The 25,774-nt window shown below is 39.2% G+C and overlaps 1 long non-coding RNA gene across 1 annotated transcript in view; it reads left to right on the top strand.

Annotated features, from left to right (window-relative positions):
* Window positions 1-22,866, top strand: part of LOC125935652 (uncharacterized) — a 34,520-nt gene extending 11,654 nt beyond the window's left edge. Inside the window, exons 2-3 of the long non-coding RNA XR_007461736.1 lie at window positions 19,342-19,379; window positions 22,827-22,866. This is a non-coding gene — a long non-coding RNA (uncharacterized LOC125935652). The remainder of the gene's footprint in view (window positions 1-19,341; window positions 19,380-22,826) is intronic.
* The last annotated feature ends 2,908 nt before the right edge of the window (window positions 22,867-25,774 follow it).

A 25,774-nucleotide genomic window follows, 5' to 3' on the forward strand; every position in this document is an offset into this window, starting at 1 on the left:
CCGTCATTATCAGAGATGTGGGATTAAATGCCAAGAGGATAATCATGACCCCATGGGAGAATTTAGGGGCAGAAGTGAGCAGTGTGTTTGGTGGCATCAGGATGGCACAATGGGAGGGCTGAGACTCATCTCTGGTCTCAGCTACAAATCTGTCTCCAGGATTTTGTTAAGTTATTTTCAGGATTCCATTAACCCAAACTTACAGTTTCATGTTTTTCATAGCGAAACTCTTACATGTATAAAATGTGTGTAATTGATGATATGTGCCCCTCTAGGATCAATTGATCATGTTTAAGGATTTTTCAGAATATGGGAAACACTCTGTTTTTTTTTTTTTTTTTTTTTACATTTTCCTTGGTTAATAGTTTCACAAGAACAATCAGAATACTTTTTAAAAACATAATGCTAAATTAATTTAGAAGACTCCTTTATTCTGAGACTATGATTGTCCTACTTGTTTTGCTGTTAAATATCCTTATTTTATGAAATAATGGTAGTTAGGTCATGGTAGGTTTTAGAAATTTTGTTTTTAATGGTCGTTCTGAGCAGGAATTGTTTTCACTGTTATTGGATCTATGAACTTGGGAAGTCTGGGAAAGTCCAATTGTGACCGTGTTACAGAGAATTGCATCTTGTTCCCACTGGACACAGGTCAAGGCTGTTTCAGACTATCATCACACATTACAGTGAGGGTCAGTGTGTGGTTATTCTGCCCCTGGCTCTGGCTTGGGGAAAACTGCCTTTCTGTTTGTGATTTGGATGCATGACCATCCAGATTAATAAAATCCAGTCGAAAGCAACTAAGTCTATTGCTGGCAAGAGTCATAAGTCCTTCCTTGGAGAAGGCTGGGTGCCAGATGTAAAGCCAAAACATGTGTTCACCTCCTCCTTCGGGGAAACAAAACAAAACAATAACAACTGCCTATGACCACTCAGCATCAATAGCTCTGCCAGACACATTATATCTCACTTTTCCATTCTCAGGAAATCACTGGTAAGATTTCTATCAGCGTAACCAGCTTCTTCCTCACATGGGCATAGATACTGTTTTGGGCTTTTCTTAATTGAAATGGCAGGAGTCCTAGGCACTGACCCAGCAGTGTTCCTCTGTAAGATCTGAGGCAGAGATCTTGGTTTCCTCCACTGTTGGCCACTTGATCTTTAAAAGTGGGTGGGAAAACTTAGCAATCCCTCCTAGAATTAGGACATGAAGCCAAATTCTCAAGATACATATAACAAAATCAGATTGAAATAATCTGGCTGAAATCGATGGATAATAAGAAGTCTTTCATTATAACTAGGGTTAAAGGAATCTGATTCTCATCAGTATGAATGGATTACTTTTGTGTTACTCTAACTCATGGCTATGGTATAGGTGGATTATAACATGGAGTGAAGGAGGATGGGATGGGGCCTTCACTGTTGGTCAGGGAGATAAGCGAGTACATAAAAATGGGCTTCGTCTTGATTACCATCTCTACATGGCTCCTGGTCTTATTTTTACCCTTCTCCTTTTAATATCTTTTCATTATAGCCTTAACAACTGTCATGTTGATACATCAACATACCTCCTTTAAAAATATTATTGAAGATTATGCTGAGGAAGAGCCTTATTATAGTTCTGGGATGGATCTTGTTAGAGTTCCTAATTTTTTTTTTAAATGCTTATTTATTTGTTTTTGAGAGAGAGAAAGAGAGAGAGAGAGAGAGGGAGAGAGAGAGTATATGAGCAGGGTAGGGGCAGAGAGAGAGGGAGAGATAGAGAATCCAAACCAGGCTCCGCACTGTCAGGGTAGAGCCTGACATGGGGCTCAAACTGATAAACCACAAGATCATGTCCAGAGCAGAAGATGGAGGCTTAACTGACTGAGCTGCCCAGGTGCCCACCTTCCTAATTTTTTTTAAACCATCTTTTTTTTCTCTCTCTCTTTTTTAATGACTAGATTCTGACTCAATCCATAACCTTTTAAAAATATTCCCTGGGGCACCTGAGTGGCTCAGTTGGTTTAGCATTTGTCTCTTGATTTAAGCTCAGGTAATGATCACAGGGTTGAGAGATTGAGCCCTGAGTTGGGCTCTGTGTTGAGCATGAAGCCTGCTTACGATTCTTCCCTCCATCTCTGTTTGCTTCTCTCCCCCACTAATGTGCATTATCTCTAAAGAAAAAAATCCTCTTTCCTGAAGAAATAGAAAGAATCATTCCTTCTTTCAAGATTTTCTATTGCCTGAAAATGTCTTTGAGATAAGAAGCACCTTCACAATTATTTAATCATCATCAGTTAGTGAATTACCAATTAACTGTTTTGTTTTTTTTTTTTTAGTAATAATTAACCAACATGTATTTGGTATTTCCTATAGGGTAAACATGGTATTAAACCTGCCTGCCTTCATGCATATTGTCAGTTGATAGGTACATTGCCTGCCTAAAATATGACAGGCGGTATGGATGAAATAAATTTACAGATGATGAAATGTAGGAGTTGTGTAGTTAGACACATGAGATTCAAATCACTCACTTGTTAGCTTGGTGAATTTAATCTTTCCTAGCTGTGATTTTCCTTTATGTAAATTAAGGAAAGTATGACCTATGTTGGAAGGTTGCGGTGAGAATCTGAGAGCATTTATGGAGTTCTTGGCACATGGTAAGGCTCAAAAACCTGGGATCTCTAGTTACCATTGGAAGTAAGAGCAGGAGAAGTGGTATAGGAAGAGTTCACTGAGCATGAAGGTAAAGAAAGAAGTTGAAAGAAGTTGTGTGAAGCCAGACATTGAGTGAAGAATATTTCCATGAGAGTAAAAGAGGAGGGAAGGCACAGTGAATAGAGGAGTATATATAGAAGGTTGGCGTGGGGGACTATTGTTTGTTGGAAGCCAGTTCTGAGTCAGGCATTATGCAAAGGACTTTATACATATTATCTTATTTAATCTTCACTGCAAATCAACAACAGGGGAAGCAAGAGCTCCATTTTTCCAAGTGAGAAGTTAAGGCTGAAGAACTTAAAATTAAGTTTCCCAAGATGACCCAGGTAGTAAAAGGTGGCTTCTGGATTCAGACCCACTCATTCAGGTTCCCAAATTCATGTGCTTTCCCCTGAGGCAAGACAGTGCTGTGGTCATTAATATGAATGGTGGTGCCTCATGTTTAGCACATTCAGCTAATTCTAGTTTGGGTCCTAAAAGTGGAGGTCTAGGGATGCTGTTGCAGTGGTGGTGGTGTAGGGGTGTACTTGAGAGATGGAGCTCAGCTTGTCCCAAATGTATTCCAGCTGAAAGCTCTTCTAGCCACTATCAATCTGCACGAGAAAGTGCCTGGAGCAAAAGTCACACTGACGTTCCTCTCTGCAGGGGTCTGCTTCTTCTTGATCCATAGCACTCTGGAGTCTGTAGGCAAACTTGGAATGAGCATGTGAACTTTTATGCCTATCACTTATTCCTGGATCCCATAACAGAAAATGGTGGGTTCCATACTGGAGCAAATGAGGTCTAACAGAAAATGCAAGATCTTTGTCAATGGGGGAAGAAGCACATATTTATCTAGCATTGTACACTTCATGGGATTCATATGTGACATATCTAGTTTCATTGGATCCTCATTATAAGCTTCTGAGGTGCACATTATCATGGTTTGTGCAGATATCAAACAAAGACTTTCTCCAGGTCACACAAACCAGAAGTTTCAGAACTAAGATTTATACTCAGGATGATTTAGCACCAAAAAGTCAACAGTCACAAAAATACAAGGATTTGAATAAAATATGCATGTGCTGAAAAAACACAAGTAATTTGAATAAATTACAATAAACTGTATGATCTTCTTTTATTTCCTTTTTTGGTGCTCCTGCATTAGAGAAAAAAATCACAAAAGATTTTTTTCAAATTTTCTTATTTTCATCTCAAAAAACAAAACTTTTCATCGAGATAGGTGATGTTTTGGGGCAATTGGGTGGCTCAGTGGGTTAAGCGTCTGACTCTTGATCTAGGCTCAGGTCATAATCTCACAGTTTGTGAGACTGAACCCAGCATTGGACTCCATGCTGACCGCTGCACAGGCTGCTTGGGTTTCTCTCTCTCTCCCTCTCTCTCTGCCCCTCTCCTGCTTGCATTCTCTTGCTCACTCTCTCTCTCTCAAATAAATAAGCATTAAACAAAAGATAGGTGATGTTTTATATATTGGATTTGGTTTCTTATATTGGCACAAATGATGTCTGTTGACCATTAGCAAACTATGCCTGTGAATGAGCCATGCCCTACAAAGTCTCCAAAACTTCTTGGAATAGAAGAGATAGAAACCACCCTGTCTTCTAAGTCTAAGAAAACTCAGATGGATCTGCAGGTTCAAGGGTGTGAAGGTGATCTGTGTCTTTTGTGAGCCTTTAGCTGCCTTGTATAGCTGTTCAAAAATAGAGTTGTTAAAAACTTATATATGGCAATTCTACTCTTGTAGATGCTACTGTATCTACTTCAACATAGTATATTGTCATGTTGCCTATACTTTACTTTGAAGTGCTTCAGCATTAACATTGGGATGTCTGTAGTGGTTAGTTTCTGTTTCCTGCAGTTGCTGGTGGTCCTAGTTGGAAATACATATTCCATATTCCATGGTGTGTTAGTTTCCTAATGTTGTCATAATGAGTTAATTATTTCATGCTCAGGAATCTTATACCATTGGAAATTTTCAGTAACAAAATGGATTTGACAAAACTTGAACTCTTCACCTGGGACTTTCCCGTGTCCCTTGCCATTGCCAAGAATGGCACATTAGCTCCAAGACTGACTCAATGTCTCTGGAATTCCCTCCTTCATGCATTCCATGGGAGCCTCCAGTTGGTGGTATTTATGGTGCCAGGAATCTGTTGATTTCACTTGGATTTAATCTGAACCTTTGTTGTTTGACTGGGTTTTGTATTTCTGAGGGCATTATTAATCATAAATCACCAACCAGCTCTGCTGAGCTGTATGTGTGGTTGTTGGGAGAGAGAGTTTAATTTATTGTTGCTACTGGAAATGTAACAAAAAAAAATCTTCCAAAGTACATGTCATCTGGATTTTCAGAAGCAATTATTTTGGAGAAGAAATGATCTGGGCGGTCCCCTCATGATATTCTTCCTTCACGCATCTCAACAAACAAGCAAACATGCAAGCCGAGTGATGGACCTGTGAAATTTCTCCTTGGTTGAAGTCCAGACTTTGACTTTCATTGATCTGTCCTTCAGTGAAGAAGTTGTGGCCATGGCAGACAGGAGTCACAAAAGAAATGGAACAGTAGAGTAGAAGAGGAATAAACAACTCGCCCATGTGGATCTGTTTCTTTCTTCCTACCTAATCTCTTTCTGCTCATTAATCCTGATGAAAACATGCTGGAGGGGTGAAATGCAAAGATGGAAAACTCCAGGAAGGAGACTCTTCCTGGAGAGAAGAGTACATATACAACCAAAACGTGACATAGGCTAGTAAAGGTGATAGTTGCTTATTTGTGCCATGTAAGTCCTGAGTATGTGTGTGAATATGCTAATATGTGCAAGGCTCCCCAAGAGTAAATATACCCGGACTCAGGGATCATGTTTTCTGGTCGCTACTAGTGAGAAATCAATCACCACCATGCTTGTGTGGTTGGGGAGGAGGTGCAGGGAAATGTGAGCCCATAGAACAGTGGTGACAGCAAAGGTCATTTTAAGAGTTGAGGCTGTCAGATTAATTTACTAGTCATGTTTTAGGTAGCTTGCATTATTTTAAGGAAGTTTTTAAGTTAAACATAATTCTCCTATTTGTCAGGTCATGCCTTTGGAACAGGTACCTGATTTCCTATTGATACTCTGTCCCTCCCATAAAAAGTGCCAAGAAGATTGATCATACATTGTTCAAAACTTTGTTCCAGGTGACAGTTCCTTCCTTACATTATAAAATCTGAGGTAATAAATGTGTCCCTTCCTTTTTTCCCTTCTGAAGATTTTGTTGGTGATTCAGTATGTGAATCTTGATGGTGCATTTGCTCAGTCATTAGGTAAACATTTAAGGAGAATCTACAGGGTAATAAATATGAACATAAATAAATAAAATGAACAGGGATTAAGAGAGCCGGCAGTGGTATTTATTGACTGCCTTCTGTAGCCCAGCATTCATTTTTTAAAAATATTTTTATGATTGAAAATGTACATAGATAAAAAAGTCAAATCATTTTTCAAGGCTTAGAATGCAGAATATTAGCCCCTGTCTCACCCAGCCAACTTCACTTCTCATCCCCTAGGGGAAATAACTTTTAATCCTTTTAGCTGTTTCTTCTGGTATTTGCCTTCATTGTTTTACATAATGTACTCTACTGTCCCTTTTTAACTTGTTGATTTTAGATCCTCCCTCAGAACAATGGGAGACCATGATTTAGCTTCCTTAAACAACTCCTCTCACCCCAAACACACACTTCTTTCTCTATTTTTATAATTGAATTTAAATTATAATTTTTGGCATATTAATATTCACCTGCATATTGCTTTGTTTACATCAACATTATTCACAGTTAAGCCATGTAGACAACCTGGCCCTGTGGGGAAGGGAAGGGATCCCAGGACTTCGTTATTCCTTACAAAGACTTTCAGTGGTGTTCTTGCTTTCATCCCACCAGCACCCACTTCCAAAGTGCCTCCTGCCTCCAACTCCTGAGCCTTCTGAGATTCTGAAATGCAAATGAACCTTCTTCATGACTTCATTCACTGGAGGGTTTCCATGTTGCTGGTCTGCCAAATCATTTACTGCTTCAGTCCACTGCTTTCCATATGTACATGTCTTTCTGTCTTATCTCTCTTCCCTTGCTTTCTTTGCCCTTACGGGTTTAAGAAGATTTTTATTTATTTACTAAAATTTTAATGTGTTTCTGGAGTAAAGCATATCTGTTTCAATGTGCTGTATGAAAACAAAGTCCCAAATAATCTTTTAAAATTTTAGTTACTCATACTACATACCTTTATTATCCTCATTTTATAGATGAATAAATCAAGGATGAGAGAAGTTAAGCAACTTGTTCAAGGTTGTATAAATAGTAAGTGGCAATTCCACTTACCAATAAATTCTTGCTCTTTCTAGCACACTGCCTTTTACTGCAAGACACAGTTCCTGTTTTAAGGAGTTTACAGTTTTTGCAGGGAGATAAGACAAATGTGCAGACATAAGAATACAATGCATTAAATGTCAAGAACAAGAAAAATGGCTCAGTGTGCAATGGGAATTTAGAGGAGAAAGATCTGTTTTCCTGCCCACTTCTTTGTGTCTAAAACTCCATTTGGAATTGAAGTGTATGCCTTTCAGTACTGTAGGCACATTTCTTAAAGAAATCTTAATTTAATGAGATTTAACCTCTATTCTTTGGCCACGTGGGATTCCATGAAGTTGTGGAGTTGAACAGTTAATTTGTATGTTCACATAAATATCCTCAAGTGATATTTTAGGAAAAAAAAATAAGGCAGACTTTTGATTGACTAGATATCTAAGAATATACTTTAAGGCATTCGAGAGGTGTTTTTTGACCATATTTATTCTTGCCAGTGATGGTACACAGCCCTTGAACTTGTTAAATCTGAAGAGTATGTTTGTTTTGGGGGCTCCCTTAAATATCAAAGATGGTTTATAAATTTATCCACATCTGTCTAGACCGAAAGTCTTTTTTTGTTTTTTTCTTGGCCAGTTAGGATGATTATCACTTAGGCTGCATGTAGTTGGTGGGTGAAAGGCACTAACTATACAGCCTCCTAGGAGGCTGAATAGTGAGTTGGTGTACTGAGCCTAGAGCCAATAGAACTTGTTCTATTCCAGGCTCTGCCAGGAGCTGCTGCGTGACCTTGAGACATTTTACTAACGCTCTGTCTCCCTGTTTCATATTTCTAATCTGTAAAATAGGGAAAATAACAGAATCTAGTTCACAGTGTTGTTAGGAGGATTATTTGAGTTAATAGATAAAACAGATATGATGCACAAAAATAAACTGTCTGGTGCATAGAAAAGACTGTCATCAACACTGCTCTCTCTAAGAAGCTCATGAAGAAGCAACCTCTGAGGGTCACATATGCTTCAGGTGCTATCTTGCTTGCTGGAGCAGAAGCTTCTTCAATCACACGCTCATCACTATTTTGCAACCATTTATGCGGTGACTACTATGTGCCAGACCTACTGCTCGGTGCTCAGGATATCATGGAGACCCAAATCAGACACACCCGTTCCTGCACAGAATCCTCAGCAACATGGGAGAGACAGTCACTCATCAATTAATTACACAAATAAATAGAGGATTGCACTTGCGGTAAGGGCTAGCAAAGGCAGGCTTCATGACTCCTTGTTACATTTCGGTACACAGAGTCTGCACCTGAGGGAGTAAAACTGTGTTTCTTGAAGAATCCAGGAAGTGCTCTGATGCCAAGGAAGGGAAGGGCTGCTCTGTGCAGAAACTGAGAACATCCTGAGAAACTAATTAAAATCTTCCTTTTTGATTGCACCCTGGAGGATGGGAATCGCTTCCTCTCTTGCCTCGCCTTGACACAACTTGCTCAGGAGGAATGCAAAGGAGGGGTGGGATCTTCCCCAGCATGAGAGTGAAAGGAAGCGACATACCAAAGAGATGACGCTGGAAGAAATGCTGCAGCTGCTAATTCCACCTCCACCCTCTGGGACAGCTGCTTAGCAATATTTCAAAGGCGAAGGCAACTTACAGGAAAGGAGGGAAAAACTGCATTTAACAACTTCCTCGTCTGGAGGTCTGGATAAGACTGGAGCACATTTGAAAGCTGTATTTATGGCAGAAATATATGTGGCCTTACAGACATCTGTGCCTGGGATTCCCGCAGCCCAAGTGTGCATTTATACATGGAGCACTCAGATTTTCAGGGCACCTGGCAAGACAATTGAATATCGACCATTTGAATATATTGCTTGTTCATCTCATGTGCACTAGCTGTGCCAATGTTACCTGAAAGCTGTAGCTAGGTATTACGTCCAGAATTCCCTCTGCCTTTCTTCATTACCAATGCCTTGAAAGAGCAGTGTCTCTTGCTGAATTTTTAATTGTTAATCTCAGAAAAACATATGCCTTTCAGTATCACATAGCACGTGAAGAGAAATTGAGCTTCAGTGCAAGTAGGTACAGAACGTCTTATACCAATGTCTTAGAAGCAAAGTTTATTTTGCTTCAGTTTGACCTATGCATGTATGTATGTATCTTCTGTCTCACTGCATCTCATTCACTTTCTCTTCCTTCAAGCTTTTACATTTCATTTCATACGATTGGTGGATGGCTCTTCATTCAGCATGTAAAACAAGTGATTATTGTTTTACAATACTTTGATAATACAATACTTTTTTTGAACACAATACTTTTATACCTACTTTGAGTTAGACAGGAATGTCCTTGAACTCATGAATATTCCAGTGTAGAAGTAAAGACCAATATGAAACATGTAATTAAATGTATAATGTGTGTCAAGAAAAGAGATATGAAGGGCACTTTGGAATCATATAGCAATAATAACAGTACCAGCAACTAAGATTAACTCATTGCTTACTATTCTAAGTGATTTATATGTACTATTAATTTTAATTCCCATATGCTACCCATGATGTAGGGTACTATCACTATTTCCATTTTATAGATTACGAAGCTAACCCCTAACTTATTAAACACTGAAGAACTTTTTCAAGTCTGCACAAGAGAAAAGAGCTGACTGAGTGGTGCCTAGGTGGTTCAGTGGGTTGAATGTCTGACTCTTTATTTTAGCTCACCAGGGTCGTGAGATCGAGCCCTGCATCAGGCTCTGCCCTGAGTGTGGAACCTGCTTAATATTCTCTGTCTCCGTCTCTGTCTCTGTGTCTGTCTCTCTCTCTGCCCCTCTCCCCTGCTCATGATCTCTCTCTCTCTCTCTCTCTCTCTCCCTAAAAAAAAGAAAAGAGCCAACTGGGATTTGAACCCATGTGGTTTGAGTCCTGTGCTTCATGCCTAAATACACTCTCCTAAGTAAGAGAATTGACCCTGGTCTTCCTTGGATATATTTATTAAAGTTTGAAACGTGTGTGTGTGTGTGTGTGTGTGTGTGTATATATATATATATATATATATATATATATATGTATATATATAATTTTTTGTGTACTCCTTTAATAAAAGAAAAGAGAACAAATATTTTTCTCTTTAAGAGAGAAACTAGATTGAAAATAAAAATAAAATGCCTCTATGGGGCACCTGGGTGGCTCCGTTGGTTAAGCCTCTGACTTCAGCTAAGGTAATGATCTCATGGTTCGTGAGTTAGAGACCCACATTGGGCTCTCTGCTGTCAGCATAGACCCTGCTTCAGATCCTCTGTCCCCATTTCTCTCTGCCCCTCCCCCCATTCACATGCACACACTCTCTCTCTCTCAAAAATAAATATTAAATGTAATGCATTGGTATCATGGTGGGAGATACTAGGAAAAAAAAACTAGTGAAATTCAAATAAAATGTGGACTTTAGTTTGCTATAATGTATCAATGTTGGTTTCATTGACAAATGTACCATAGTAATGTAAGCTGGTAATAGGGAAAAATGGGTGAGGGTTATGCAGGGACTGTCTGTGCTCTCTTTGAAACTTTTCTTAAAATCTTAAAGTATTCTAAAATGAGTTTACATAATGAAAAAATAAAATAAAATAAAATGCCAATCCCTCCCAACCCCAACTTGAGCTTTTATTAGTTGCAAACTTGCAAGTTCTCTACGATAGTGGTGCCTCCTCTCTGATGTCCTCCCTCTACTATGTAGACAGCATGGCATCTTCAGCATCAGCCGGAGCATTTGTGCATCTGTTTCCAGGTCTCTTTCTTGGCCAGGCTGGGCATGCTCTGCATTCATGCCATGCCATCCTCTGTAACCTGCATATCCACATCTCAGCATCCTCTCCTTGTCCTTTTCCTTATTGGTCACTGGATCCTTAGTTCCTATCCTGACTACATCCAAAAAAATCATGTCTTCACAACTTTGTGGGGTCTTCATGTGGCTGGTTCTAAATCAAGTACTGATATCTGGGGCATCAGATGTGGCCTTCCCTAGCATGGTTCTCCTTCCATGCTTGTGGAAGCTGTCAGACAAAAGCCTGGGAGACCCAAACAGAGACTTGCCTGGTCCACACATTCAGTATCCCATTGTTTTTTTATCTTTTCTTATTGTTATAAGGAGTTTGAACACTCTCAATCTGCCATGCTGCAAATAGCTTCCCAGAAACAGGATATAGACAGCTGGCTGAAGAACCAAGACAATAAACACCAGTTCAGTTCAGAATGTGCAAAAAAGTGAGAACAACTTTGAGTTAGGCAATAAGCGTTATCTTCATACAGTTCCAATGGTTCTGCCTCTTAAATATTTCTCAGATGTATCCTCTCCTGTATCAGTCAGAGTTCAACCAGGAAAAGAGAAACATCCTCAAATATTTAAAAGAATTTTATACAAGGAATCAGTTACACAGGTGATGAAAGAGATCAGAAGCCGAAGGAGACAATGCAGCAACTCAGATGTTAGCAATAGCAGGAAGCCACAATCAACCTTGCGCGGGAGGGACAAAAGAAGGAAATAGGGTTCCCAGAACCTCTGGTGGGCGGACCCTTGGGCAGAAGCCAGAATGGTGGTATGTGTGCACGTGCCATAGAGGAGAGGCAATCAAGAAAGAGGATGAAACACACTGGATTCTTCTATCCTCCTGTTTCCCAGTCTCCTCTTGGTAACTTCCACTGGCCCAAACTAATTAGGAACGGGCCACCATGGAAATCCAGTAAACGAAGGAAATCAACCTTCCTTCCACACAGCACAGAGACACTACCTTGCTGAGATCAAGGACTCTGCTGTCTCTTTCTGGCACCATTACAGAATCTTCTTAATCCTTCCCTTGACTCTGTAATCTCAGTCTCCCTCCAATTCATCCTGTATATTTGAGCCAGCAATGTTGCTGAGATACCAATATCTTGACATCTTGATATATGTCAAGCCCCTATTTAAGCTCTTAGATGACTTGATGCTGACTACCTGCCTGGGTCAAGCTTTTCAGCATGGAGTATAAGGCCTTGTCTGGCTTTTGCCCCCCTGTCCAGACTCATTTCCCACAACTCAGTACATGGCATGGTTTCAGTGCACTGAAGATTGCCAGGGACACAGAGTGGTGTTGGCTACTCCAGTGATGATGTTCTTGTAGACTTCAGAAGAGACTCCCTGGGCTGAGCCTTGAGGTTGTCATGGAGGGAATGACAGGAACAGCAGTCTAGGTAACATTGTCAAGCTATTTTCTGGAGCACATGAGGGGGCCTGGAGCACAGGACAGGACTCCTGGCGAGAGCATGTGAGGGCATGTAACAATTTAGAGCCTTTGGAGGCTCCAGAAAAACAAATGGGAGGAGAACCAAAGGGCCTTGAGGGATGTCAGCTAATGGGGGCATGAGTCAGTGAGATTTGAGTGATTCTTAATGAAACCCATCTGTTGGGTTAAATTGGAGGAAATGGAGGTTATATTTGAGAATAGAATTGAATGTCCAAATAATGTTGTTCAGGTTATTGCTTCTAAAGTTAATCCATCATCAAAAGATTTCTAGCAGAATGAATGAATATGAAGGGCTCGTTTCTGATAGGCATTATAGGCTATTTATCTATAATCTGGGGTGGGGCTTGATAAAAAAAGAGGACATTAACACACAAGAGCCTCTTAGGGAGTAACTGAGTTCTAGAAGATAAGCAGAAAACAGAAGGTGGAAAATATGGGTTTGGAACATCAGAGAAAGTTTCAGTGAAGTTTCTCTAACCTCTAGATACTTAAAAAAATCTCTATCATACCATACATACCTATTAACCATTCTTTGCATTTCCTTCTAGTCTTGCTGTGATGTGAACTTCTCTTATCATGCAGTTAAAAGGTGATGCTACCCTTCAATATCAAGGGAAACCAAACATTTACTAAGCTAACATAATGTGCCAAAGTGTTGAACTGGGCAGATTACATAATGTATTTTATTTTGTCATAATTTTCCTGTAACAGATGAGGGAAAGGAGGCTCAGAGAGAGTAAGTCACTTGCCTGAGGCTGCATATCAAGTGCAGGCATTGGTATTTAAATGTAGGTCTCCTTTTACTATGCCACAATTTTCACCTGTCACTAAGCAACCCTCATGATGAGTGCAAATAAGAATAACTTAGTATTCAGCTTTCTCGCCAGGAACATTAAAATAACATTTGGATGTATTTCCACACAAAATCACTCTAAAATCCTATATACAGGTTTCTAAAACATGGAATTCATTTTGAAGGTTTATTTTCCTATTGAATGATAAGGATCTTGCACCCTACATCTCTCAAAATTCAGGCCAAATCATGGTGCCCTTGATCTACCCAGTCTTTGGACTCATGTATTTATTATCATATCTTTCTGAGTCTTTGACTTGCATGTTGGGAGAGGTCCTCAGAAAGCAGATACTGAGATGGAGGTAAGTGTTTGGGGCATTTGTCAGGAAGTGCTCTTGGGAACCAGCCCTGAGGAAGATAGCGCCAGGAAGCAGAGTTTAGCAGAGAAAAAAGTTAAACTGTGATGTGATATGATTAAGGGTCTAGAGAGCTTACTGGCGGCTCTAGTCCTCTTTTGTTCTGAGTTGGGAAAGGGGGCTCTACATGTTGATCAGTTCCTGAATGTAGAAGACCAGTTACCAGAAGGAGGTGTAGTCTCACGTGAATTATTATTATTCAGGTGAGGGAATCCCTGAGCAAGACCCTCAGCCAAGGGCTGTTTTCTGGCACCACTTCCAGTAGCTGGGGAAATAAGTCCTTCATTCTCCAGAGGGCATCTGGGTGATACCTCACAACATTCACCACTGTGAGAAATGTAATTCCTCATAAATCTGTGTATATACAATAAATATATATATGTACTGAATATATAAGATGCGGCAAAATATATGAAAATATGCAACATATAAATAAGTGTTTACTTCATATAATTATAAAAATATATATATATTTTATAGACAACTTGTTAAGGCATTAACTACCTGGATCAGGATGAAAGCTAGACTTTAAAGAATTAATATGTTTGGGGCATCTGGGTGGCTCAGTCGGCTAAGTGGCCGACTTCGGCTCAGGTCATGATCTCACGGTCCACGAGTTCGAGCCCCGCGTCGGGCTCTGTGCTGACAGCTCAGAGCCTGGAACCTGTTTCAGATTCTGTGTCTCCCTCTCTCTGACCCTCCCCCATTCATGCTCTGTCTCTTTCTGTCTCAAAAATAAAATGTTAAAAAAAAAAAAAAAGAATATGTTTGACAGTGTGGTTCCTACAAACTGAAAATGTAGGGTGACCCCTCTTTGGTTCAAGAGGGAACAGAAGTGTATGAGACTTCTTGAGACCCTCATGCTTCTTACCACCATGTGATGTATTGTTGCTGCACCAATAATAAGAATGTAAGTCCATCAAGTGATGTGGACTATGTACAGAGAATGATGCTTGGCTTATTGGCTGTTTTTACGCATTTGCTTATTCTGAAGACCAAGAAAACAAACAGATAATAAAATCATTATGTAGTTAAAAACTTAAAAAAACATGAATTCCTTAGAAACTGCATTGGCCCAGCCTCTGTTCACTTTGTCAACTTCTTCCTGTGTTAGCTATGCCCATTAACGAACAGTTGTACTAGAAATCTGAGAAGGCAAATAACTAACCACAGTCAATAAATGTAGAGAATCCTCACACGTCCAAGACAAAAAGAAGGAGATGCCTAACATATTCATCTCTTTTAGGTTTAGAAGCTTAAGAGACTCTGCCGTACTGTCTCCTTTCCTCTGCCCATCCCTGTCACTGACTCAGCAGTCTGAATCAAGAGTGCTCCACATTTCTGTGGTTCCTTGAAGCACAGTCCCTAATAGCTGGTGCCTGAAGGGTATTTGTAACTTGCTCACAGTGATTGAAAGGGCAAGTGGCTTCAATTTGTTCATGTAGAGCTGTATCGTATGGAGTACATACCTAGGATGAGCTGAACTGTGTGTTGAATTAGGAACTACGGCTGCCCAAGGCAATCTGGAAAATGCTGGCCCTCCTAAAATGACAGTCACCTTCATTGTTGGCATTTTTCTTCCATTAGCCCTTTCCTGTGTTTTTGGGCAATGAGTGAGGTCTGATTCAGCTATTACCTGTATTAGGACGTCTTAGTCACACCCAAAAGATGTGAATGAGCCAAATATGTTCTTTTTAAAAGTTTTTATTTGATCTATTTATTTATTCATTCCATCATTTACTCTTAATTTATAGTTAAATAACTATTTTGTTTTGTGGCCAGGTAGTACAGGTAATTGCTCTAAGGTTAAAGTACAGAACCGGTGTCATCATGCACACTGAATATTGAGAATTTGGATCTGGATTTTAGGATCATAGAATTCCAGTTAGTCTGATTATTATAGCAATTGAATAGGAGGCAACTGTCTTTTTCTATTTATTTTCTTCTTAATTTTTTTCTAAATAATGTCATAATTCAGAAGGCTGAGTGTTTCTTGTTTCTCTTCTGCAAAGTCATCACTAGGGAAGGTGCTTTAATTCATTTTCTTTTGATGTGCTTTAACCTTCGTAAAAACTTGCCTCATCTTGCTTTAATTCCTTTATTAGAATTGCAATTTCATTCCATTTTTCTTTTTTATATCATTGCTACATACCAGGAGAATTTTATATTGATCCCCCAAATTTTGTCGTCTTGTTTTCTAGCAGCTCACTTCTGAGCATCAATAGATTCAGTTCTCTTATTGGTCGGTTTTGTGGCCTTGGGCCAGTCAAACTCCATGAACCTCAACTTCTCCATTTGCAAAATGGGATAATAATACTTACCTCCCACACACCATGGGTGTTGTGAGAATTAGAAAGATAATGTTTACAAAGTGTTTTGTAAAAGCATAGAGCCTTTCATCTAAGGAAGGAGTTCAGAGTGTTATTATTTTTGTTGTTACTGATGGTCTGGTTCCCACATGGCTTTATTTTTATGGTGTACTTAACTGCAATAGAAATGAGAGATGGTAAAGATTATAGCAGGTCATCTAGTTCAAACATATTGTGGAATTCTTCCCCTGCAACATGCTGTTTATACTTTACTCCTTCTATTTTTAAATGCCAAGCATCAAGCATTACATGGTTCATTTCTTCCTGCCGACAGCAGAACTCTTCTAAAGAACAATTTCAATGGCAACTTTCGATCTAAGTATTTTCTTAATGACCCAATTGGAATAACTCTTCGAGTCTCTTCTAGGGGGATATTTTTGCCCAATGTGAGGGCTACAATTATTTTCAGGGCCTTTTTACTACTTTACTGGGGAGATGGAGTCACAATCCATTAGCTCTCCTTCTGATGATGTTCTTTACACTGTTCATCTCAAACATTCAATTTAGGAATTTTCTAACCATTGGTCTGTGGAGCAGACCAAATCTTGTTCAGAGATATCTCATTTCAAACACAGTTAAATCGCTTTAAATTCAATTCTAGAAGACTAATTTGAAAGAATGTGCTAACTCCAGTCTCGTGCACTGCACATCTTTTGCTTTTGGCAGGTCCATAATCTGTCATTGAAGATAGAGACATTCTAGCATATGATAGTACATAAATACTTATTGAATGGATAAATGGATAATTCATAATATCGCATATCTAATTCATTGTGGGATAAATTATAGTCGTTTTTCCATGGGATAATCATAGTCCTTTTATTTTTTAGGGTTATATATTAATATATTTATATTTACATAAAATAGTTATGAATATATTATATGGAAGTATCACTACTTAAAGTATAAATACAACTAGTATCTTGACAAAGGGTCCCTCTACAATATACATACTTTGAAAAAATGTGGAGCATTTACTGTGTATTAGGAGCTGAGAATATGTTGGAAGGCTTAACAAACGTATTTCTTTTCTTGCGGTGCTGACTACTTCAGCCAATGAGAATTGGTTCTGAAGATACAATGATTCTTTCCCCCATAGCCCTCCAGCAATTGTTTTTCCATCCTTTCACTGTAGAGAGTGAATTCTAAGATTAAATCAATACCCCAAGTATTTCTTTCCTGTTTTTGTACTTTATGGCAGTTTAATTACTCTCAAATAAACTAATCCATTGGCTAAAACTAAACTTTATTCTATGTGCTAATGGTATTTTTTTGAATGTACTTGTGCCCAACAGAATCAGATTCATAGTGAGACTTTATAAGTGGCAAGATTTTGTTTTTCATCAATCCCTAAATTTTCTAAATCCAAAGATTGGAGCAGTAATTAGGCTTCCTTAATAAAGAATAGGATATGACTTTTAAGAGAGAACTCCATTCCAATCTCAAGCAGTCAAAAAACTAAAATCTAAAAAAAAAGGGAAAAATAATAAAGCTGTCTCTTTTGAGGTACATGGGAAATTAAGAAACACAACTTTATCCAAAATTGCTCATTATTACCTGTTGAAATTGGATCAGAAAGCTTATGCCATTTGAAATCTTTTCATATGGCATATTTCCAGATAGTGAAATCATTGGTGGTCAACTTTTTGGATGCTTTGCTCTTTAATCACTTATGCCTTCAACCTGGTAGTAGCTGCATAGTGAGATAGGTGATGGTAATTAGCTTGCTGAGTCAGTGGGAAGGAGCCCTGTAATATTGAATAATTGTTTCTTTGATGTATGGTGTGATTAACATGCTTAAGATTTTTAACTCAGGACCATCTGGATGTTAGATCTGAGAAGAGGAAGTAAAATCAGTTTTATATACTGTGTAGAACATGAAATAACAAATCTCAGTCTGTTCTTTGCCATTCTTTTTCTTTACCTTTTCGGTTTTTTAAAAAACTTTATACCAATTAATTTAAGCACTTAGCAATCAAACATATCAAATAAAATGAAATCATTATAAGTCTGTGAATCACCTTACTTGTTATGATCTTTGTTCCAGATAACTATGGAACAAAAATCTGGACAAAAATATAAAGGCACAGTGACACTACCATTTTGGAAAGTAGACGTAGTTTATTGTCTTTAGACTTATATAACACTAATGTGTCAGCAATGGATTTAGCTTATTCCCTGATATTAAGTCTCATCATGCTCTCATTTCTGTGAGAGATATTCCTGTTAGGCCCAGGAGTTGACTAAGGAGAATGTAGAACCTGGAGTTGAAAGTCATTAGTTTTGATCTTCTCTGTAATCACCAATTTATTATCATGAACTTTGGTGCAATGGAAAATTATTATCTCTTTATAGATCTCAGCAGTTTAAAATGGGAAGAATTGGGGCCTCCAAGGATTTTTGTGTGTGTGTTTATTTATTCTTTGAGAAAGAGAGAAAACACACACACACACATACACACACACACACACACAAGCAGCGGAAGAGCGGAGAGAGGGAACCACAGAATCTGAAGCAAACTCCAGACTATGAGCTGTCAGCACAGAGCCTGATGTGGGGCTCAAACTCACACTGTTAGATCTTGACCTGAGCCAAAGTCAGATGTTCACCCAACTAAGCCATCCAGGTGCCCCTGGGCCTTCGGGGGTCTTAACCTCTGCATCTCTTTCTTGTCCTTAGCTGCTGTCTTCCAGGTGCTTCTGCTTCTGATGCCCAAGAGAACAGCAACAAGCTGGGATTTGGAGAGGTCTTGAGGACTCCTGCTGTTTGAGCCTCATTTGTGATTGAGGTGCAGACTGATAAGAGGAAGAATGATTTGCAGTGAGATGCAGGAGGAAAGAATGGATTCATACCATTAGATGAAAATTACAAAACAATAGAATGATAACATCCTGCAGAAAGTGTCTTCATGCATGGGTTTGTGTCTCTTGTATAGCGTAATTAGCTAGGATTCAAATTCAAGTTAAGGCACTTTTTTTTTTCTATCTCTACCACTGAAAACATAAATTTTGGTTTTCATAAAAATCACCAGTAGCTTTGTATGCCTTTGCCCAAAGACAGCTGAATGGTATTTACTTGTCTCTTGCTAAGACTTAGCATTGTTTGCAATGGCTGGGTGCAGTTGACTTGTCTGAAAAGATTTCCATATTGCGACCTTGTTGGAGTGAACTCAGCAGGTGAATAGATGAACAGCAGCTTTTATCTTCCATGGTCAGATCTCACTCTCCTGAGTTGACTAATATTTACCTAAGCCTCTCTCTACTTCTTCCTCCTCTCTCAGAGTTTGTTTCCTTGTTATCCCAACCTGGATGCTTGACCTACAACTCAGCTTCCTTGGAATTGTTCTTGGCTCACCTTGCGCATTTTTCGTTTCCATGATTATTTATTTCTTAATTTGAATGCTTCTCTTTGTTCTGTAACATGGCATTCACCACTGCTTTCCTGTTCTCCCCTAGGTTGCCCTTTGCTGTTGGTGTGCTTCCCACCTACACAGGTATGCAACACATTTCTTTATCTAATCTCTTGGCTTATCTGGCCTTTAATATTTTCTTAGCACAGTATATAGTTCAGCCTTATTTGATTTATCACCAACATATAAACTCCCCCATAACCTCACATTTTCATTTGCTTCTGTGGATGTGAATTCCTTCAGGAGAAACTGATTTTTATTCCCAATAAAGAAATAATATCTGAAGAGTTTTATAATAGGACCTTAGAACATCTCACAAACATTATCACCTTCATCTTTCGTGTTGTCTCTATTAAAAAACATAGATGGAAGACAAGCATTCAATTTTGAGATAAAAAATTATAGTTATGGCCAATTGCTTACAACTAGTGAGTAGACAGTAATCCTGAGTACAAACAAAGGGTAATATGTCTCCCTATTTTGCATTCTTCTATCTTTTGGAGGAACTATTTATATAATACAATTACATTGTTTTGATTCATTTCAACAACACATATACAATAATTAATATATGAAAGTCACTCTAAGTCGAATATATATAAGACATAGAAGAACGGTAGTTGTCTTTGAGGGAGTGGGGAGACACCTACAGAGAGGCAGTCTATACTAAGTACTATGACAAAAGAAAGAACAAGTGTCCTGAGCCACAGATACACTAGAGGGTTGACTGGGTTGGTGTAGAGTACTTTGTGAAGGAGGCAGCTCTGGACTAGAATCATATGAAAAGAGGATGGGCAGAAATGTGCCTCTAGAGAAAAACACTCTGAACCATATTCTCCCAATCCCTGGTCCACCATTTCAATGTCCCTTTTAAACACCAATATAGCTTCTAAAGATACTATCTTGCAAATTGAGAATACGTTGTTTTCTAGGAGCCACCTGAGTATGAATAGCTGTGTGGTATATATATAATAGAAAGTAATTATAATTTCAACTCTCAAAGAAATGAGTTTAAATATGATCATCACAAAATGATAGAAACTCTATTGACCTAGAAATTATAATGAAAATAATAAATGAAAGTGAGAGAATTTATGAAAATATTTGCTGGGTTTTAAGTTGTGTGTGTGCTTCACTGAGAAGCATATTGTAAAAATTGTTCACAGTGCCTTGTTTCCCAGTCTTGTGATTAGCCTCCTGAGGCAGTCACATGGGCTCACTTCCTCTAAATCAGTATTAAAGAAGAGTGTTTCAGGCAGACCACCTTGAGGTGATAATTGCTTTTCTCAGGAGATAGTCACATGTGTCAGGTCCTCTGGGAGGAAATGAATGAATTGCCTATTGTGCCTTAAAACTCAGACAAGAAATTTTAAAGGTGAATTTCCAAAGTATTAAGGCTCAGAGTAATCACTGGAGTGTGGCAGCTAGCCTGGGGGGCCCCACCCTTCCTAGACTCAGCAATCTCTTCCCCTGTACAAAATTACATAAACATTTGAAGATTTCCTTCTGCCCTCAGAATTCGATTTGTCTGCCAAAGTTATGGTCATTTGGGCTGGAAATTTGGCTATTTGCAATATCTTTTAAGGCACCGGTAGCTGCACTCTTTCCTGCACTTGCTTATTCATGATCTTGTGATTCTCTGAGTCTCTGGGGCCTCTTGGGTCAATTGCTCTGAGACCTATCAGTAGGGAAAAGAGGACATACTTATGTCATTTCTATCTAAATAGCAGGCCTCACTTTGGAGCTGACCCAAGGTAGCCTCTTCTGTATTCCAAGTAAAAGCCTTTTGCCAAATCTTGGTTGGGCAGAAACCCAGAGACTTGAGTTGTAGGGCATCCTTCTTCATGAGAATAATCAATAGATCTACAAAACATACAAGGCTGGTCACATGACGAATTTTTCTCTTTCCTACTACCCCCATGCCATTCCTTATCCCCTGTATCTTGACAGAACATCTACTGTAGAGGAACACAAAGTTTGGGCAGCTTCACTCCCTCCCTAGTTCCATTAAATAACTCTATTCTTGGCTCCTTAATACCTTACTACCATAGTGCTTTCAGAAATAAAAAGTATTTTCTTTTCCCAGTACACAAATGGCTCAGAATTATTTCTTTTTCTAGATGTTCTCATCTGTTGCTGGTTGGGTTACACTGAGAAATTCTGAAATGGAATTTTGAGGATAGAATATTATTATAGAGTGTTCTTGGGGTAGCACCTCTGGAGGGCTGGAAAAAGCAACAGAATTGGAAAGAAGGATATGCTCAGCTGAGACACAAAACAAATCTTAGTCAATTCCACAGGGATGTCTGGAAGTAGAATGGCCCCTCACAGTTGCCCTGAGTTGGGGTAAGATGGCAGGCCTCAATATTACCACATCAATAAGTCATCGGATGTGGGCATCCTTAGCAAGGGCATCCCATGGTTGAGAGGGCTCTCTGTAGCTGAGACAACCCTGAGGAGCTGACAGCTTAGATATCTGCTGGCTGAATTCTAAGTAGCTGGAACAGGAAGAAAGGAACATCTGGATGGTGCACAGTGATCACAAAAGCCTGCCCCCCTGCTCCATTCAGATTCACATTTCAATATTACATTTAGGAAGCAGCTCTTTAAGATTCTGTTGACTTCTCTTCCTGGGTTAAAGTATGAACAGCATGTTAGTGAGACAAACTATAGTCCAATGCTATAGCTGGCCTCAGTATCACAACTTACACTTAATGCCTCCTACTATTGATTCTCTGTTTTCCTCACTCTCACCTTGCATTTCTGTTGGCCTCAGTTGTTTACCTGATGGCGTAACCCATACCCTCACGCTTAAGTAGTCTCAGCCCCCATTCACCCTGCCCTTCTCAAAACAAGATTTCTGCACTTGCCCATTTGCCATAATAACTGGGAAGGGGAGGACCAAGCGGTGCTCAAGTGGACCACCAAGTGGATAGCAACGCTACTACCTGATGATTGGTCAGTTACTCTGCCCAAACGATTACTCCTCCTCTTGCCAACTGGTTCCTAGGCACATGGAGACTGACTGCCAAGGCTATAGTAAACATTTATAATACAATGGGATTATACTCTATTCTTTGGATCAAGTATTCTCCCTTTAAGAACAAGCATCTTTAAATGCATAGAGCCCAGAGTTGTATAGAAAGGGCACACAAATGATTCAAGCATGGAACTGGGAAAGATGAGAGGACAACTTTTGTTTCCATGCCTTAGTTCCTAGATTCATATATTTATCGTTTGGGAATATGACCCATATTCTTTGATTCAAAGAATATACTAACCTTGGAAGATGATACCCCATCCTAGTAAATCATTGGTCCTGAGTTGAAATTTCATCTGCGCCTTTGGAAGGATATTTCAATGCTCTATCTATGTGGTTATTTAGTACCTATTCTATGTTGGATGCTATTTGGTGGGCTTGATAAAATTATACAAAGGTTTTTGTAATTTGTGTCCACTTCCATATGTTCATTTACATGCCTGTACCCTGAATTTCCTTGTCCCCGATTTTCTTATTTTTTTTCTTTCCAGGCCCTGATCAGCCCACCAAGCCAATTGCCACTACTCGTGAGTCTATATATGTATTCCCATCTTGTGTCGCTTCTCTTTCTCCACAAAGTAGATGGCTAGGTGCAGAGAAGTGACTTTGCACTATCTCTTGAGGTCCTTGCTAAGATTCTAAATCCTGCAGGTTTAGAAAGTATACTGTCTTTCTTCTCTTATGGACCCAGTATGTCCTTGGCTTGGTTATGCTGAAAGTTAACCTTAGCTATTGGTCAAGTGACCTGATTGGGAGATAGGGATATATCGTGAAAGAAGCAAACATTATCTTTCAGAGGGAGACCTCTGCATTTTCTTCTTGCAAAAGTAGAGTGTGTTAGCTGTTGATGGTGGGGGTGCACTTTTTCAGCCTTATAGGCTGTCAGGGATCTAAGGATTTAGGATTTTTGTTGATCTCTACTTTAGATACTTATCTAAAGTATCTGTGTGAAGGTCCTATTCTCTCCTAGCCCGGGTCCTAATCTTGGCATGGAAGATCTGTTTTTAATTAGAAACTGAAATGAGGGCTCAAATACAGCCTCAGCCAACACCAGAGAGAGCCTGTAGGCTGAAATGACCCTTCATAAATGTCTTGAGCTTGGCCAAGATGATCAGATATTTGTACTCCTGCATTGATCAAGCATTGGATATAGGTCTAGGGAAAGGGCATTACCTTGGATGAAAACTCTCCAGTGGAGGCAATTTTTTAAAAAAGTTTATTTATTTTTGAGAGAGAATATGAGAGGGGGAGGGGCAGAGAGGGGGGGGAGGGGCAGAGAGAGAGAGCAGGAGACAGATAAACTGAAGCAGACTCCATGCTGTCAACGCAAAGCCTGATATAGGGCTCGAATCTATGAACCCTGAGATCATGACACAAGCTGAAGTTGGATGCTCAACAGACTGAACCACCAGGCATCCCCCAGGCAATTCTTGAAGGGGCTGACAGCTAACAGGTACCTGACAGCTCTCCAAGCAGTGGGGGCAATAAGTCCTCTATTGAAAAGGGATCTAGACATGAGAGCTAATCCTTTTAGGGAAGTGGCAATTTGAGGAACTTATGGAAGAAACTTTCAGAAGGATTGTGCCATCTCTTTACATGGCTCTGCCTTTGTACATTCTGCCTTTTCTGTCCCAAATGCTCTTTTACCTACTTTTAATTCTTTTCTTAGCTAACTGAGACCTGTCCTATAAGCATTGGCTTCTCAGGGTAGCTTTTTTTTTTCTTTTCTCACCACCCTCAACCTCAAGGCTACTTGCCTAACAAACTTCCTGGCTGGTTAAATGATCCTTTGAGTCACCTTGATGTTTTTAACATGCTTCTATGTTAACTCTATTAACTCTATTAGTCTGTTTGGCTGGTGTAACAGAATACCAGAGACTGTGGGGTTTGGGGAGGGGGACTTATAAACAACAGAAATTTATTTCTGGAGGCTGGGAAGTCCAAGATCAAGGCACCAGCTAATTTGTTGTCTGATGAGGACCAACTTCCTGGTCCATAGATGGCTGTCTTCTTCCTGTGTCCTCACATGGCTAAAGAGGAGAGTGAGCCTTCTTGGGTCTCTTTTATAAGGGCACTAATCTCATTCATGAAGGCTCTACTCTTATGACCTAGTCACCTCCCAGAGGCTACATCTTCAAGTACCATCATGTTGGGGATTAGGGTTTGTTTTTGTTTTTGTGTTTTGTTTTGTTTTGTTGAGAAGTTAAAAAAAATTTTTAACATTTATTTTTGAGAAACAGAGAGAGAGAGTGAGTGGAGGAGGGGGAGAGAGAGAGAGAGACACAGAATCCGAAGCAGGCTCCAGGATCCAAGCTATGAGCACAGAGCCCAATGCTGAGCTCAAACCTATGAAGTTAATGAGTTCGAGTCATGAGTTGAACTCAAACTCATGACCTGAGCAGAAGTGGGATGCTGAACCGACTGAGCCACCCAGGCACCCTGAGGATTAGGTTTTAACATGTGAATTGTTCTGGGTATTGGGGAGACAAAACATTTAGTCCATAACATTAACACCTAATACACTGATGTGTAATTATGCAGTTACCTGCTTATATTTTAACTTGGACTATAAATTTCTTGAGGGTTATAAATTTTCTTTTATTTCTGTGTATTCAAGGACCAGAATGAGTATGGTGCATTTCATATATCATATATATTAAATACATAAATAAACCCAAAATAATATCATTCATGTTGTAGTATAAGGACATAGGGCTAGAGTCAAGAGATTCAATTTGAGTTCTTACTTGATTATAGATAGACAATAGATAAGTCATTCAATCTCACTATATCTCAGTTTTACCCTCTGTAAAATGTAGATAAGTACTTTCCCTACACTATATCATTATTTTAAAGATAAAAGAAAATAAAATATGTGAAAGAATTTTGGATAATAAAAGGGCTATATGAATGCCAGGAGTGATTACTGTTGATCTCTCTATCACTTTCTTCACCAGTGACCAATGTTCACTTATGCTGCTGCCTGTGAATGTTTCTGTTCTAATCCTCCAGGTTGATCACAGATACAGACTCTTTACTGTTGTTATAGTGTATCTTCTCTGTTCTTTTCAATTCTGGACAAGTAGCCTATATGTGTATTTGGAAACTGGTGAACAAATAAGCCACTGGAAACTATCACCTCTGGAAGAACACCCAAGAATAGCTAAAGGCTAGTCATAAAGGGTGGAAAGATGATTGAGATATAGTTTCTAACTGTAGGAAACTGGTAGTCTTCTAGACAGAGACAAACATGTAGCAGTTTAAGAGAAATAAAATATTATAGGTATCTTATAAATATAAATATGAGATGGGATGTTGTGCAGGTGCAAAGGAAGGAGTGATTGTGGTAGTTCAGGAGAGTCTCCATTAAAGAGATGAAGCTTGCTTGGGAGTAGGTCTGATGCAGGAAGACAAGGAACTGAAGAGCATCCAGGATGAG

The sequence above is a fragment of the Panthera uncia genome, assembly GCF_023721935.1.
Source record: "Panthera uncia isolate 11264 chromosome A1 unlocalized genomic scaffold, Puncia_PCG_1.0 HiC_scaffold_17, whole genome shotgun sequence".
Lineage (NCBI taxonomy): Eukaryota > Metazoa > Chordata > Mammalia > Carnivora > Felidae > Panthera > Panthera uncia.